The 14,449-nt window shown below is 54.2% G+C and overlaps 1 protein-coding gene across 13 annotated transcripts in view; it reads left to right on the top strand.

Moving 5' to 3' along the window:
• The window catches only part of RNF144A (ring finger protein 144A), a 339,972-nt gene that overhangs the window by 50,784 nt on the left and 274,739 nt on the right, over positions 1–14,449 (top strand). Inside the window, exon 1 of one of the 13 annotated variants that reach the window (XR_006596041.1) lies at positions 9,708–9,827. The exons of the other annotated variants lie outside the window; for them this stretch is intronic. The gene's annotated coding sequence lies outside the window, so the exon portion shown is untranslated. Of the gene's footprint in view, positions 1–9,707; positions 9,828–14,449 lie in introns of those variants that run through there. 13 annotated transcript variants of the gene reach the window in all.

The raw sequence follows: 14,449 nt of genomic DNA, 5'->3' as shown, positions 1-14,449 counted from the left end.
CCGCCCCAGCCCTGCGCGTGTCCCTTCATCAAGTGTCTTCTCTCGTGGCCACTCTGGACACAGGTTCTAGAACCGTCTGGCTTTCCTTATTTGCATTAGAAAATACAGAATGAGAATATCCTCCAGGATGACTCACGAGTTAAAATATGTTGGCAGAGTTCGTTTGTATTTTATTTTGGTTGAAGGAGGAGGACGGTGAACATTTAGGGCACAGAAGGAAGCCAGGTCAGAATCGATGCCAGAACAAACTTCTGGTCGGCAGTCTCCAGCTTACCCGACTGCTATGCACATCCTGAGCCGGGGCGAGCCGGTGATTTATTCTGGGCGCGTGGATCACTAGTCCAGTAATCGCGCCCCGTGGCACAGGCAGTGCCGAGGCCCCGCGTCCCCCCCCCCCCCGGCAGGACTCGGGGTGGGAGAGCCCCCCCCCCCAGCGCTGCAGGGCCAGCCCGCGGTCCTCGCGGGGGGCGCATACACTTGGCAAGTGGCTCGTTTCCTCCAGACAGACGCAATGGCAGCCAGGAGTACCTGTAGGTTTGTCATTTACAAAGCGGTGGGGCCGCAACGTCTAGGGAAAAGCCGAGCACTGTCCCTCAGGACAGAGCATTCAGTTTGGGACCTGTGGGGCCATTGCCAGTGGCTCTGAGAGTCACGTGACCCTCCTCCAACATCGGGACGGGTGGTGACCGTCACTGTGTCCCCTGAGCAACACGCCATTCCCTGGCAGGGCGTGTGAGGTTGGCGGATGGTGGCCCACTCCTGGCGGTCAGATGGGGTCTCGGGGCAGGGACACCGTGGCCGTGGCATCATGTGACTCCCGGTTCAGGGCTGCGACCCTGGTGATGGCCCGTCGTCCGTGATGGGGCGGGGGACGTTATGACCGAGCTGGGGCACCGTCGGCGGAGTGCCACAGCTGCTCAGGTGTGTGGTCCTCACGACAGCTCTCTGAGGTGAGCGCCACCGTGGGCTGAGCTGTGTGCCCTCAGAGTCACGTCCCCGGGACGTCAGCATGTGCTGCTACTGGAGACGGGGCCTTTGCAGAGGGAATCAGGTGGCAACGGGGTCGTCGGGGCGGGCCGTAACCCACCATTTCACACGTGCTCATGACAAGGGGACATTTGGAGACGGGCACATAAGAAGGGCAGACACAGGAGGAAGATAGCCCCCCGCAAGCCCGGGCAGATGGGAAGCCTGGAACAGACTGTCCCTCAGAGCCTCAGGAGGACCCAGCCCCGCAGCACCTGATGGCAGAGCTCAGCCTCCAGAACAGCCGGACGGTAAATTGTTCCAGCCACTCAGCCTGCGATCCTTTGTTACGGCAGCCCTAGCAAACTAATCCAGGTGTCATCCTCGTTTTGTGGAAACCGAGGCACGAGTGGCTCAGTCACCTGCCCAAGTTTCCCTGGAGAGTGGGGGCTGCAGGCCCGTGAGGCCCCAGGCCGTCGGGTTCCAGGGCCTCATGTGCAAGGTCCTTCCTCCTGTACAAGGTCATCGACCCGGTTTCCTGTGGCAACTCCTCAGGTGGCCCAGTGCCTCCTGTCCTTCCTCCTCCCGTGTCCTCAGCCCTGTTCAAAGTGTTGAGCTAAAGTGCCTCCAAAGCATGGCCTGCACAAAACTTAGTGCACGAAAATGTTTCTTAAAACAAGTAAACCAACCTCGAGGACATGAATTTTGTACACTGACATCACGCCTGGCCCTACTTTGTTTTCCTAAACATTTCTTTCCTCGTTCTCACGTTCTCTTACCCGTTTTTCGTATTACGAAGTAGAGCACGCACCTTGTAGGATATCCGGCAAGTGGAGAAAGAACTACCGATCACCATTTTGTTTTACTTTATCGTTGGTGACGGCTGGTTTCCCACCGCCCCTTTCTGTGGTCCTTGTGGCAGAAACTCCAGCTGGCTTGAGCTTGGCCCCGGCCCGGAAGTCACTCGGGGCCTCGGGGAGGGCCGTGGGGAGCGGTGTTCTCTCAGTTCCCTCCATTTCCAAGAGTCTGTGACGCTCCGCCCGCAGGTGTCTCGTTTCCTGAGTCAGCCCGATCTCTTTGGCACCGAGAGATCTGCAGGGGGTGAGGTTGGCCGTGGTGGGAGGGGGCCCCACCCGTTGGCCTGTCTGGTGTATAGGATAACCCTCATCCTGTTCAGCGTAGGTGCCAGAGAGATCACGAATGTTGCGGAATAAAAATAAAATTGCGATGTGATGGTTAAGGCTGAGAAATGAACCGGGTTCTTAGGTGACGTCTGGCTAAGGACCAGATGGAGTTTCAGGGTAACTCAGCGTTTTCCTTGAGCCTTCACTCTGGCAGACTTCCTGCCCTCTGCCCATCACTCCAGCCACGCGCAACGGCTCGCTAGGAACGGGCCATCCCTTCTTCTTCAGGCTAAGCCCTGGGATCTCCGTGTGGTGGGCCGGCAACTCCAATGATCTGGGAATCAGGAGTCCCGTCTTCTGGCTTGGTCGCGCCCCTCAGCCCCGCGACGTTGGACTCTATAGAATGAGGGCTCGGGCAACAGGATTCCCAGGGCCCCTCCCTCGCTCTTCTGCCGCATTTTTGGCACGGATGCCATTCCTCATTCTCTAACCTGTACCTGCACCTCCACCTTCGAAATGAGACCTTGAATGTTCTCCTCCCCTAAGTTAAGAAAGCACAGAAGAGATACTTCCAGCTTCCTGTTCTGCTGCTGCTGCTGAACTGAATGCCGTTTTCTTCCTCTTTTCTTCCCGGTTTGCAAAGGGGGCAGCCGGCAGCCGGGTGGGGGGACGGCTCTCCCCTCCATGCTCGCAGCCTCACCCAAGTAGGAGCCAACCGGGCTGGAGCCGGGGGAACCCACCCGTTCCCCTGGAAGCCCGAGCAACAGCGGCACCGCTCAGTGGACTCTAATTTTAGCTGGCCCCCCTCCTCCTCTGCCTCCCCCTCCTCTGCCTCCCAGGCGGGGGTGGCGGGCACGCGCTCGCTCGCTCGTTTGCGTGGCGGTTCTGCAGCAAGACCGAGTGACAGCCTGAGATGCTGCCGTGCCCCTCTGTTCATTTGTCAGGCTTTGGGAGACAGCTTTCCCCCAGCCTCCAGCAGGCATCTTACATAACTTCCTCCGGTCACCCCCACCCGTCTTAAGTCGCACGTCTTCATATGTTTGTAAGTCGTCTTTACCTTTAGGAGAATTTTTCCAGCCGGTTGGAGTGAGCGGAAACAGCCCCAGGTGGCTTCTTCTTTGGGCTGTTTGCTATTCTTGGAGTGGAAACGGGGGGTTCGCTTCGCCTTGGCACCCCTTCCCCTTTCTAGGTCCTCTGCTTCCCGGCCCCTCCAGCTTATGAACACTCTTACCTAAGACATTGGCTGCCTGCCGCAGGTGGTTCCTGTGACCACGGCTGGCAAGGCGGCCAGCTGTGTCTCCGGGGTGTGTCCAACCTGGAGGTCAGGGGACCCACCCCTGGGCCGTGTCCTGGCCGAAACTCGCAGAGGAGAACGTTTTATAGACGCTTGTGGCTGCACGGGAGAGAGGCGGGGAGGCCAGTTCTCTGGCTCACCTTAGCCAGACGGTGCACACCTGTACCAATGGGGGTAGAGTAACCCCAACAGTCCACGTTGAATAACCAGCGATGACAGCAGACAACATCGCCATCGCCGTGGCCCCCGAGGCCTTGAGTGCATGGTCGGAGCCGTGAGACCTAGATTACCCGGGGGAATCAGGGCTCTGATACTCAACCCTGGAGACTTTGTGGAACCTCAGCACCTCAGCCCTCTTGTCTGACGTGGGGTAGGCGTGTGCCCTTCGCAGCCAGCGAGAGGATCAAATGAAGCGATGTGCGCGTCATACGATTTAAGAGAGCGCCGCGGGAGCTGTGAGCCTTATTTACGTGACTTGCCGCGGTAGCGCGGCTGACGTGGTAACATGTTGGCTCAGCTGGGATTCAAACCCGGCGGCCCCTGATCCTGGAGACTGCACGCCTTCCGCGAAGGCCGCTGTCTGTGTGAGGCTCAAGTGGCGTCTTGGGCTCCTTGGATACGGAGACTGAGGGTCTTCTCTCAGAACTGCACGACCTGTGTAACCACCGTCTGGCTGGATTCATTTTAGGGCAGGTCCTGCACCTCTCTGTGTGTATGGGGATCGTAAGGCTGCTGTGTTGTCCTCAAAGCCACAGAAGAGTCAGGGGCATGGGCCAGATGGCATGGCTTTGACCCTGAGACTCTTGTAACCTTACTGTGGAGGCAAGTGGTGTGTGAGGTGCCTCGGACACGGGGCCCGTGAGACTCACAGGAGGTCCTCGTGCCTGTGCTGTGGGGGTTTCGGCAGACGCCATCAGCTGGCTCGTGAAAGGGGGACGCAGATTCACCAGGTGGAGAACGAGGTGGGTGGACGTCTGTGCCACTGGACGGGCGCCATGAAGGCCGTGTTTGGGAAGGCCCGGACTTCTTCAAACAATAATCCCTAGAGTGCGTGGCCAGAATAGAATGTTCTCTCTCTGTGTAGACTGGGTCTGAGTCCTGTGTGAGGCTCAGAGGATGAGGCCGTGACCTGTCTTCACAGCAGGCTCAGGCATTTTGGAGAGGAAGTGAAATTTAAGGGGGGGAAAAAAACCCTTGTTAACATGAGTTAACGGTGTTAGTTACTGAATTAACTAAGTCTGTTAGTTACCTGTGTGTGGAGAAGGGGAGAGATTGGAATGGTGGGAGCAGGATCTTCCCCAGAGGGGCCCCGCACCAGGGACCACGGCGGATTAGGAATCGTTTCTGGCTGCCCGGGTGCTGCAGTACTAGAGTCCGGTCATTGCTAGAGACTCCGTGGCCCGCGGGACCCAAAATACTGTCTGACCCTTTACGGACGCAATTTGCCGACCGACGCTCGGCACCTGTACTGGGCTTTAGGGCGGCAGCGGGAGGAGGGCCGCAGAAATCAGGACGAGGTCACAATTCTGGACTCCGTCGTGTAGGGGCCGTGGTTTGTGCTCGTCCCTGGATCGTCGCTCACTCGTTTACCACCTCCTGATCTTGGGGGGGTGGGGGAGCTTCGTACACCTGTTCTCCGGGAGTGTAGTGCGTGCACGAGACCATCCTTAAGACAAGAATGTGACTGGCGCGTGCTTCTGCACGTGGCCAGGAGTGTCGCGGCTTCGCACAGTCCCGTGTCACTTCCGACGGGAGGGCCTGTGGGTGGGAGAACGGGACTGGACCCCGTCTCCGTCGCGGGGCTCCCTGTGCCTGGGGTCCTCCACCAGATGCGGGACACCGGCCCCCGCCTCCCCAAGCCGTCCTGCGAGCAGGTGGCTGGTGGCCGAGGAGATCTCGATAAACATGAGCTACTATTATTATTTCTGAATTCCTGCTCGAATGAACGTGGCTTTTTTTTTTTTCTGCCTTGTGGGATAACCAAAAACTCTCCCCCAAAGCCTGGAACTGCGAAAGCCTTAGTCCCTGAGCTGACAGGCACTTGTCTGAAATCTCAACGCTGACAGGCAGCTGATCAGAGGATGTTGAGTCTTTTGACGATGAAATAAATGTCAGATTTTAAATTCGGAAGAGACACGTAGGAGAGCAGATATCCACTGACATTTTTGGAACTCGGAGCTAGCTCCGAGAGGAAAAAGTGCTACTAAATATCATTTGGAACTTTTCTCTCAATTTGTATATACTGACAGACATTTCCCAACTTTAAGTAGGCAAGCAGGTGTGTAGAATGAATAGACACGACCCTCTTGATTGAAGGATCAGAAACGAGACCCTTTACTTATCCTAAACTACTGTGATTATGAAGTTTAAGTTCATTTCATTAAAATCTTTGTAATTTCAAAATAGAGCTACCCATGGCATTCACAGGCAAGTTAATTTAATTGTAAATATCGGGAAGTTCTCTTTGCCTCTCTCTTCTCCACCCTCCAGCCTCTCCATCCTGTTAGAAGACTGTTTTAACTAGGATCAGGGCACCTGGGTGGCTCAGTCGGTTAAGCGTCCGACTTGGGCCCAGGTCATGATCTCACAGTTGGTGGCTTCGAGTCCCGCATGGGGCTCTGTGCTGATGGCTCAGAGACTGCAGCCTGTTTCGGAGTCTGTGTCTCCCTCTCTCTCTGCCCCTCCCTAACTCACACACTCTCTCTCTCAAAAATAAATAAACATTAAAAAAATTAGAATATAGGGTATTTATCTACTGCCTCTTTATGCAAACAAGAAGAAATGGGAGTATGCATGAAGATTACGCAACGTTTGGTATATAACATGTGCCACTGCATATACTTTGCTCTTTTCACTTAATGTCTTTTGCACATCTTTCCATCGTAATGCGTAGAAGGCTTTTCTGCTCTGTCTGCGGTGGCGTGGTATCCACAGCGTGGACATTCCACGGTTTATTTCACCAGTGTCTAACTCGCATTGTTTTTAATCTTTCGGCATTTTGAACAGGACCACCGGGACTCTCTTTAGTCAGTGGTCACGTGCGTAGAAGTGGGCTATCTGGGTCAGTGGGTAAATGTAGGTAAAGGTTTGTAGATTTTGACAAAAAACTCTTTCCATGTGCTGTATCATTTTGAACTTCAGCGTGTAAGCCCACCCTTTTCCATTCTCCTGCTTTCAGTGGTTTGATAGTCTTTTAAAAAATTACGTTTATGCCCTTCAGCTTTTATAACATTGTGAGAAATACTGTAATGAACGTTTTCGTGCCCCTGATTTTTTTCTTCTATGGACAAATTCCTAGAAATGGGGCTTCGTGATCAAAGGATTGAAACGCCTTGAAGGTCGTGGGTAAATCTCGCCTGTTGCCTGTTAAGGCCTGTCATTGCTTCTTGCCGTTAGTCACGTTGATGGGTTTCTCCTTGACTCGAACCAAATTATTATCATTTAGCAAACGTGCAGCTGATGGGGCGCCTGGGTGGCTCAGTCGGTTAAGCGTCCGGCTTCAGCTCAGGTCACGATCTCGCGGTCCGCGAGTTCGAGCCCCGCGTCGGGCTCTGGGCTGATGGCTCGGAGCCTGCAGCCTGCTTCCGATTCTGTGTCTCCCTCTCTCTCTGCCCCTTCCCCGTTCATGCTCTGTCTCTCTCTGTCCCAAAAATAAATAAACGTTAAAAAAAAAAAAACTAAAAAAAAAAAAAGAAAACGTGCGGCTGATTTTTACAGGTGGAAAATCAACCCCATCATTTCCTACGTGTGTAAATCAGGGTGCAGAGCACTTGAGAGATGTCAAGGTCACGGAGCTGGCTAAAAGGCAGACCCGAGCCCAGAAGCCAGCGCCCGCGTTCCCAGGAAGAGACACCTGGCACGTTTTCTACACGAGTTCACACCAAACATGGGTGATGACATGGTTCCTTGGGCAATTTTCACATAAATTTATTGGGCCCAAACGAGTGTTTTTATTTCCCTGTAGAGCAGATCACACCTAATTGCTAGTAGTCATTGAGCCTTCCACTCTGCAGATACTCTCCATGTAGCACATTATACCAGGTGTCATGTAGAACATTCTCCCAGGTAGTTGCTATTCCACGGGCATAAAAATCCTCCCTGTTACGAAGGACGCTTCTAAGATAATAGAAGAGGTAATTCTTTCAACACGGTTACCCCGGAAAGGAGTTTCGGAGCGTCACATGGTGTGGACCTGCTTCTATGGACTTTCTCCGCCATGCCAGTGCCATGTGAGTTCTTTGGACGCGGGAGAGAGCCAAGCAGAAGAAAATTGCTGCCCTCAAGGAGAGCACATCCTGGAGTGGGGACAGAATCGAAGGAAGTAGAACAAGACAGATAAGTGCCGGGGAGAAGAGGAAAGGCCGGAAGGATGCTGAGAAGCGTGTGTGGGGAGAGGGTGATGAGTTGGCTTATGAGGCCTGACAGCGGGGGGGGGGGGGGGGGGACCCTGGCCGTCTGCAGGCAGGGGAGGTCTGCCGAGGTCACTTTGTTGTGGGCACACGGCCGGCGGGGAGCCCAGAGAAGGCACCCCAGCTCCTCCCTTCATCTTCGCACAGGTGAGCGGCCCAGGAACGGAGACCTGGTCTCACACAGCCCTGCAGAACTTGGACCTTTGTCCTTCTGGAACACCAGGAAATCCGTCCACAGCCGTTGGCGTGTCTGAGGACTTGTGAATGAGGGCAACATGGGTTGCACAGAGTCGGTTGTATTAGTTTTGGTCCCATAATTCTATACTGATGATTCTCAAGTGACCCAAGAGTTTTACGTCCGTAGGAGAACATGGTCCCTGTAGACCCATTATCGCTTCAACGACTTGGTCCTTCTTTTTTTTTTTTTAAATTTACATCCAAGTTAGTTAGCATATAGTGAAGTAATGATTTCAGGAGTAGATTCCTTAATGGCCGTTACCCATTTAGCCCATCCCCCCTCCCACAACCCCTCCAGTAACCCTCAGTTTGTTCTCCTTATTTCTGAGTCTCTTCTGTTTTGTCCCCCTCCCTGTTTTTATATTATTTTTGTTTCCCTTCCCTTATGTTCATCTGTTTTGTCTTTTAAAGTCCTCATCTGAGTGAAGTCGTATGATATTTGTCTTTCTCTGAGTGACTAATTTCACTTAGCATAATACCCTCCAGTTCCATCCACGTAGTTGCAAATGGCAAGATTTCATTCTTCTTGATTGCCAAGTAGTACTCCCTTGTAAATATAGACCACATCTTCTTTATCCATTCATCCATTGAGGGACATTTGGGCTCTTTCCATACTTTGGCTATTGTTGATCTTGCTGCTATAAACATGGGGGTGCATGTGTCCCTTTGAAACAGCATACCTGTATCCCGTGGATAAATGCCTAGTAGTGCAATTGCTGGGTCATAGGGTAGTTCTATTTTTAGTTTTTTGAGGAACCTCCATACTATTTTCCAGAGTGGCTGCACCAGCTGGCGTTTCCACCAACAATGCAAAAGAGATCCTCTTTCTCCGCATCCTCGCCAACATCTGTTGTTGCCTGAGTTGTTAGCCATTCTGACAAGTGTAAGGTGGTATCTCATTGTGGTTTTGATTTCTATTTCCCTGATGAGAGTGATGTGGAGCATTTTTTTCATGTGTCGGTTGGCCATCTGGATGTCTTCTTTGGAGAAGTGTCTATTCGTGTCTTTTGTGCATTTCTTCACTGGATTATTTGTTTTCTGGGTGTTGAGTTTGATAAGTCCTTTATAGATTTTGGATACTAACCCTTCATCTGATGTGTCATTTGCAAATATCGTCTCCCATTCTGTCGGTTGCCTTTTCGTTTTGCTGATTGTTTCCTTCGCTGTGCAGAAGATTTTTATTTTGATGAGGTCCCAGTAGTTCATTTTTGCTTCTGTTTCCCTTTCCTCTGGAGACGTGTTGAGTAAGAAGTTGCTGCGGCCAAGATCAAAGAGGTTTTTGAGTGCTTTCTCCTCGAGGATTTTGATGGCTTCCTGTCTTTCGTTGAGGTCTTTCACGACTCGGTCCTTCTGAGGCCGCCCTGTGTGTTCTCCACAGCTGAGGGCTTCGCACACAGGGGCACCGGCCCTGGTGGGGGGGGGGGGATCCAGGTTCTAACCCTGGGCTGGAAGTAAATACGATTTACAGACACGTGTTATTATGGGAATTCCCAGCAGGAATGCTTCCTCCTGGAAGCCTGCTCCCAGCTTGTTGCTGGTGTTTTCCTGGGATTAATTTGAAGTTTGCGTCTGTGTTTCCCTTTCAGGAAAGGTTGCATCAGTTTATTTGATTATGTTCGAATCCCTCAGGGGTGGGCTTGGAACAAAGCTTCACGTTCAGGAAACAGTGAACGGGTTCTGCCGTCAGAGCACCGGCCTCGTTCGTCCGGGGCTTTTCTTCTCTCCTGGAATACTCTTTAACTTACAGCTGTGCTCCTACACCGTGGATCCAGGCCACCATGTCAGAGCTGATTTTGAGTAAGTCTTGTGGTTTGTTTTCATATCTAATAGAGCTCCCGGCATCCTCCAGCCGAAGGATGAAGTGTGGGGATGGGCGAGGCATGGGGAGCAAGTGGGGCGTGCAGCGGTTCCCAGCACCGCCATGATCACTTGTCCCTGTCGTGAGATCACACGTCCCATTCCCTTTCGTGACTCTTCGTCTGTCCATCTGGTAAGCTCATCTGTACTTGGGGTCTCTTCGGCCAGGCCCAGGAGAGGGGGAGATTGGAATGGCCTTGCATCAACGTGAAGTGGGTGGGGGGCTGAGCCTGGGGTGTGGATATGCAAGTCATGTTGGGAATAGTCTGACTGTGGGACGGAGCTGTAGTGGACACACCCTTCCTGATCTCCTCGTGGTCCTGTGTGAGGACTTAGCGAGGGCCAGCCTTCCTCATGGAGACATTAGGAGACTCCGATTAAAATGAGAGATATGCTGCCTCCCCGAGTATTAGCTTTTACAGTCTTTGGCCTTGGCCTTGTGGGAAGACTGAGGGGTTGAGTGCTGGATGGATTCCTGCATTGTAGCCAGCCGAGTGGTCTTATCATTACCATCACCATCCAGATGCCTCATTTAACAACCGGAGGGGTCTCTGTGATGCCAAATACTCTTCTCAGGTGCAAGAAGCTAAAAACGTCAGAGGTGTATTTCCTCAGAGGGGAGCCTCTTCTGTTTCCTAGCAGGTGGGACACGGGATGGGCGGTCACGTCACCCCTTTGTGTGCTGATGGGGCAGATGGGGGTCTGGTGGGGTGGTGCATTGGGAACCTGTTGCGGCCGGGGAGTCTGGTGCCGGAAGGGAACGTGGGCTTTGCAAGCCTCGGGTTAGAATCCTGGAATTACTACTCATCGCCCTGGACTTTGGGCCAATTGTTCATCTTCTTCAGCCTCACTTCTTCATGGGTTAAGGGAGGATAATTAAGCGGACTTCCTGCCTCGGTAGGGCGGATTGGTGAATTGCAGAGTAGAAGTGGGGACACTGACGCTAAAGCACAGGGCAGCTAATCCTAAGAGCATCACGAGACGCCATTCAGTGTGATTCGATGGGAAAATCGGTGTCTTGAACCTCCCCTATTTTATCAGTGCAGGGGGCAGTTTGCTTGGCTGCTCGGCGGCTGGGGAAAGGAATTCTCTCTCCCGCAGTGAAACAGGCATCGTCCCATCGATGTGAGTACTTTTTTCTACCCAGTTAGCGAGGCAGTATAGGAGAGAACAGGATAATGTATGGCAGGATTTCTCTTTGAGTAGGATTTTCAACTGTCAAATGGTAATACCCTCATCGTGGAGCTTACTCTCTTCAGGGGGAAGAAGGCAAACAGACCAAGATGTGCACATAGTGTGTGTCAGAGAATGGCTGGGGTGGGTGAGAGGGGAAGGTGACAGGGAGTGACGGGTGCCAGCAGTTAGGGGGTGCGGATGGTTAGGGGTGCGGGCAGTTAGGGGGTACTTGGGGTTAGAAAGGCCGGCGTTTAGGGGTGTGGGCGGTTAGGGGTTCGAGCGGTGGGGGTGTGGGCAGTTAGGGGCGCAGGCAGTTGGGGGTGCTTGGGGTTACAGGTGTGGACGGTTGTGGGTGCAAGTGGTTAGGGGTGCAGGCGGTCGGAGGTGCAGCGGTTAGGGGCTACTTGGGGTTAGGGGGTACCCGTGTTTTTATGTGGGTGATCAGAGGACTGAAAGCTAGTGGGGGGTGTAAACGGTCTGTAGACCACTGTGCTTTGGAAAACAAAGATTAGTGACGTTATTGTCCCAGTGATGGTCCTGCTGGAGTGACATGTGTTTCCTCAGGCTTGTCTCACTTGTAGTCTAAAAACAAAGTGGGGCCCTTTATAGGTAGGGCTCCTGGGTGGCTCAGTTGGTTGAGTTTCAGACTCTTGATTTTGGCTCAGGTCATGATCTCAGGGTTTATGGGTTTGAGCCCCACGTCGGGCTCTGGGCTGACAGTGTGGAGCCTGCTTAGGATTCTGTCTCTCTCTCTCTCTCTCTCTCTCTCTCTCTCTCTGCCTCCCCTGCCCTGCTGGCAGTCTCTCACTCTCTCTCAAAATAAATAAACTTAAAAAATGGGGCCCTTTCACGATTCGCAGACCGTTTTTACACCGAGAAGGTCGTTGAGGCCCCGTGTCCCAGAACGTCATGGGTGCTGGGCAACTCAGTGCACAGGGGGTTGCAGTTTACGAGCAGTTAGAAGTGAGCTCTGACGATACCCCGAGGTGGAGACCCATTTGGAGACGGCACAGGAAAGATCTGTCACGTGTGTGGCGTGCCCCAGGTCAGTGGGGGCCACTTGTGTTCGGCAGGCGTCACCTGATCGGCTTCTAGATCGCGAGACGAGGAGACTGAACGTGGGTGGACTCCCGGGGGGGCTGCAGTGTTTGTCCGCGGGGCCCTCCGTGCGGGCTCCTGGCCCCCGAGAGCAGAAGCGCGTAGAAGGGTCCTGTTCGCATTCCCTCTGAGAAGTGTCCTCAGAGCTAAGGCTGTGTGGGCTGCACCCGCTAGCCTGGGTCCTCCTTCTAGAACACATCTTGGGAGCCTGTGGGTCTCAGTGGCGGGAGCGCCCAGGTGCGGAAATGGCAACATGTCCTTGAGAGGCTGCATGCCTTTGTCACGAGCACCCACCATGTCACGTGTGGAGCAGGTGCACGTGTTAAGTGGCATTTTTGAGACTCAGGCCCCTGCAGTCCTCCCGTGGTCTTGACCGGGGACCTGCTCTCAGTGGGGGGTTTCCAGCAGGACTTGCCACAGTCTTGTTCAGGAATCCTTGCTTGGCCCCCTGCGCGGAAGCCGAGATGCCAGCCTCTACAAGCAGGGTCGGCAGACTTTTCTGGAAAGGGCCAGATAGTGAGTATGTGAGTTTTGCTGGCTTACATGTCTTTGTGTGCTTGCGACTCGGTCGTTTTATAATCTTTAAAAATGTAAAAAAAAGTATTCCGAGTTTGAAGGCCATCTGAGGAAAAGGCCTGGACCGTGGCCGCACACAGAGCCTGCTGCAGGAAGGCCCGCGCCTGCCTTCTGTGCTGCTAACAGAGCACTGTGCCTGCCTCCCGGGAGAGGAGCGGGTGGGCTCAAGGGTCTCGCTGATTTTCCCCCAGCCCGCGGCTCTGGAAGGTGCCACGCCTGCCCTCCCCGGCTTCCTGTGGCCGCTCCTTGCCCTGTCCTGTCTGCTGGGTCAGAGGCCTGGGGCTGCCCGCCGCCCCCTCTCACACCCACACCCGACTGTGAGCCTTCCAGAAGCTTTTCTTGCAGAGTCTGTCCAGAATGTGACCGCTTGTCATCAGTCCTGTTTGTCATTGTGCCCTCCCTGCAGGACAGGCCCCGACCTCTGACCTGGGTTGTTGCAGTCACTCCCCGGGAGGCTCCCCTTCACCCGCCGGCGTAAGGAGCACCCTGCACCCCTGCACAGGGTCTCTGCACCCCCTCCCCCTCCCTGGTTAATCCCCCCCCCCCCCCACAGGACTCACGGTACTGGCTAGCATGCTGTACGTTGTACCCACTGACCTTACGGACGCGTTCTCCGTTCCCCCGTGGACTGTAAGCTCCCGGAGGGCAGGCCCCCTGGTCTGTGCATCTGCTCAGCGGTATCATTCCCGGTGACTGGAACAGCGTTCGGGCCGGGTGCTGCGGGGTCCCCTCCGGTTGGTGACCTGGTGCAGGTCTCCGCCCTCGGTTGCCGCAGGTATGAGCCGAAGGACCCTTGCGGCTCACGTTTTCTCCACCCCAGCGACGTCGATCCGCATTTGAAAATGGCGAGTGTGTGCGTAGCGTTAGAAAAACAAAACCCAACCAAGTAAATGTGAAGAGCGATCCCTGAACCGGGCAGCACGGCATGCAGCCAGCGGAGAGATGTCCCAGCAGCCGCACAGGGGCAGGTGTTCGTGGGAAGGACGGCGGGTCAAGGAGCTACCGGGGGAAGAAAAGGAAGGCTTGTTTCAGGCCAGGTCGTGTTCTTTTCAGGGGGAAAGAACAGCGGGGTTTGGATCCCGCGGATGGCCTCCCCGGGGCTGATCGGGACGTTTCGGAAGGACTTTTAAAAGGTCATGTTCCTGGGAGAGGCTGAAACTGGAATCAGATCTCAGTTTGCTGAGCTGGGCGGGAATGACTCCATTTGTTAAGCGTGTATACCTTTCCCCGTTGTGCAGGGCCTGCGTGATTCCTCCGGCATGTGCCTTGGTCCTGGGCTGCGTGTGTGCCTACCAGGACCTGGGGCGGGGGCCACCGATGCCTCCTGGTGATCTGAGACCCATCAGTGGGCCCCAGTGTCTTCCTGCCAGTTCTCTGTCTCTGGAACCGCCCGCAGCTCCTGCCTCCCTCTCCCGCAGCCCCTCAGCCTCCCAGAGCGCTCCCACCTGCCTCCTGCTGTGTTGTCAGGGACCCTCTGCCCTCTTACCTTCCCCGTCCAGCTTCTGGATGGAAAGCAAAGACAAAATCCAAATATTCTTGAACTTTTGAAATATTTTTGAAATGTCTTGAAATATTCTTGAATATCCGTGCAGTGAGAAATGTGCTCCGGGGTGACCGGGTGGCTCCATCGGCTAAGCGTCTGACTTGGGCTCAGGTCATGAGCTCAACGGTTTGTAGGTTCAAGCCCCGCATTGGGTTCTGTGCTGACAGCT

Source organism: Felis catus, chromosome A3 (assembly GCF_018350175.1).
Source record: "Felis catus isolate Fca126 chromosome A3, F.catus_Fca126_mat1.0, whole genome shotgun sequence".
Lineage (NCBI taxonomy): Eukaryota > Metazoa > Chordata > Mammalia > Carnivora > Felidae > Felis > Felis catus.
Note: the sequence above shows the minus strand (reverse complement) of the source record. Positions and strands in the feature narration are given on the sequence as shown.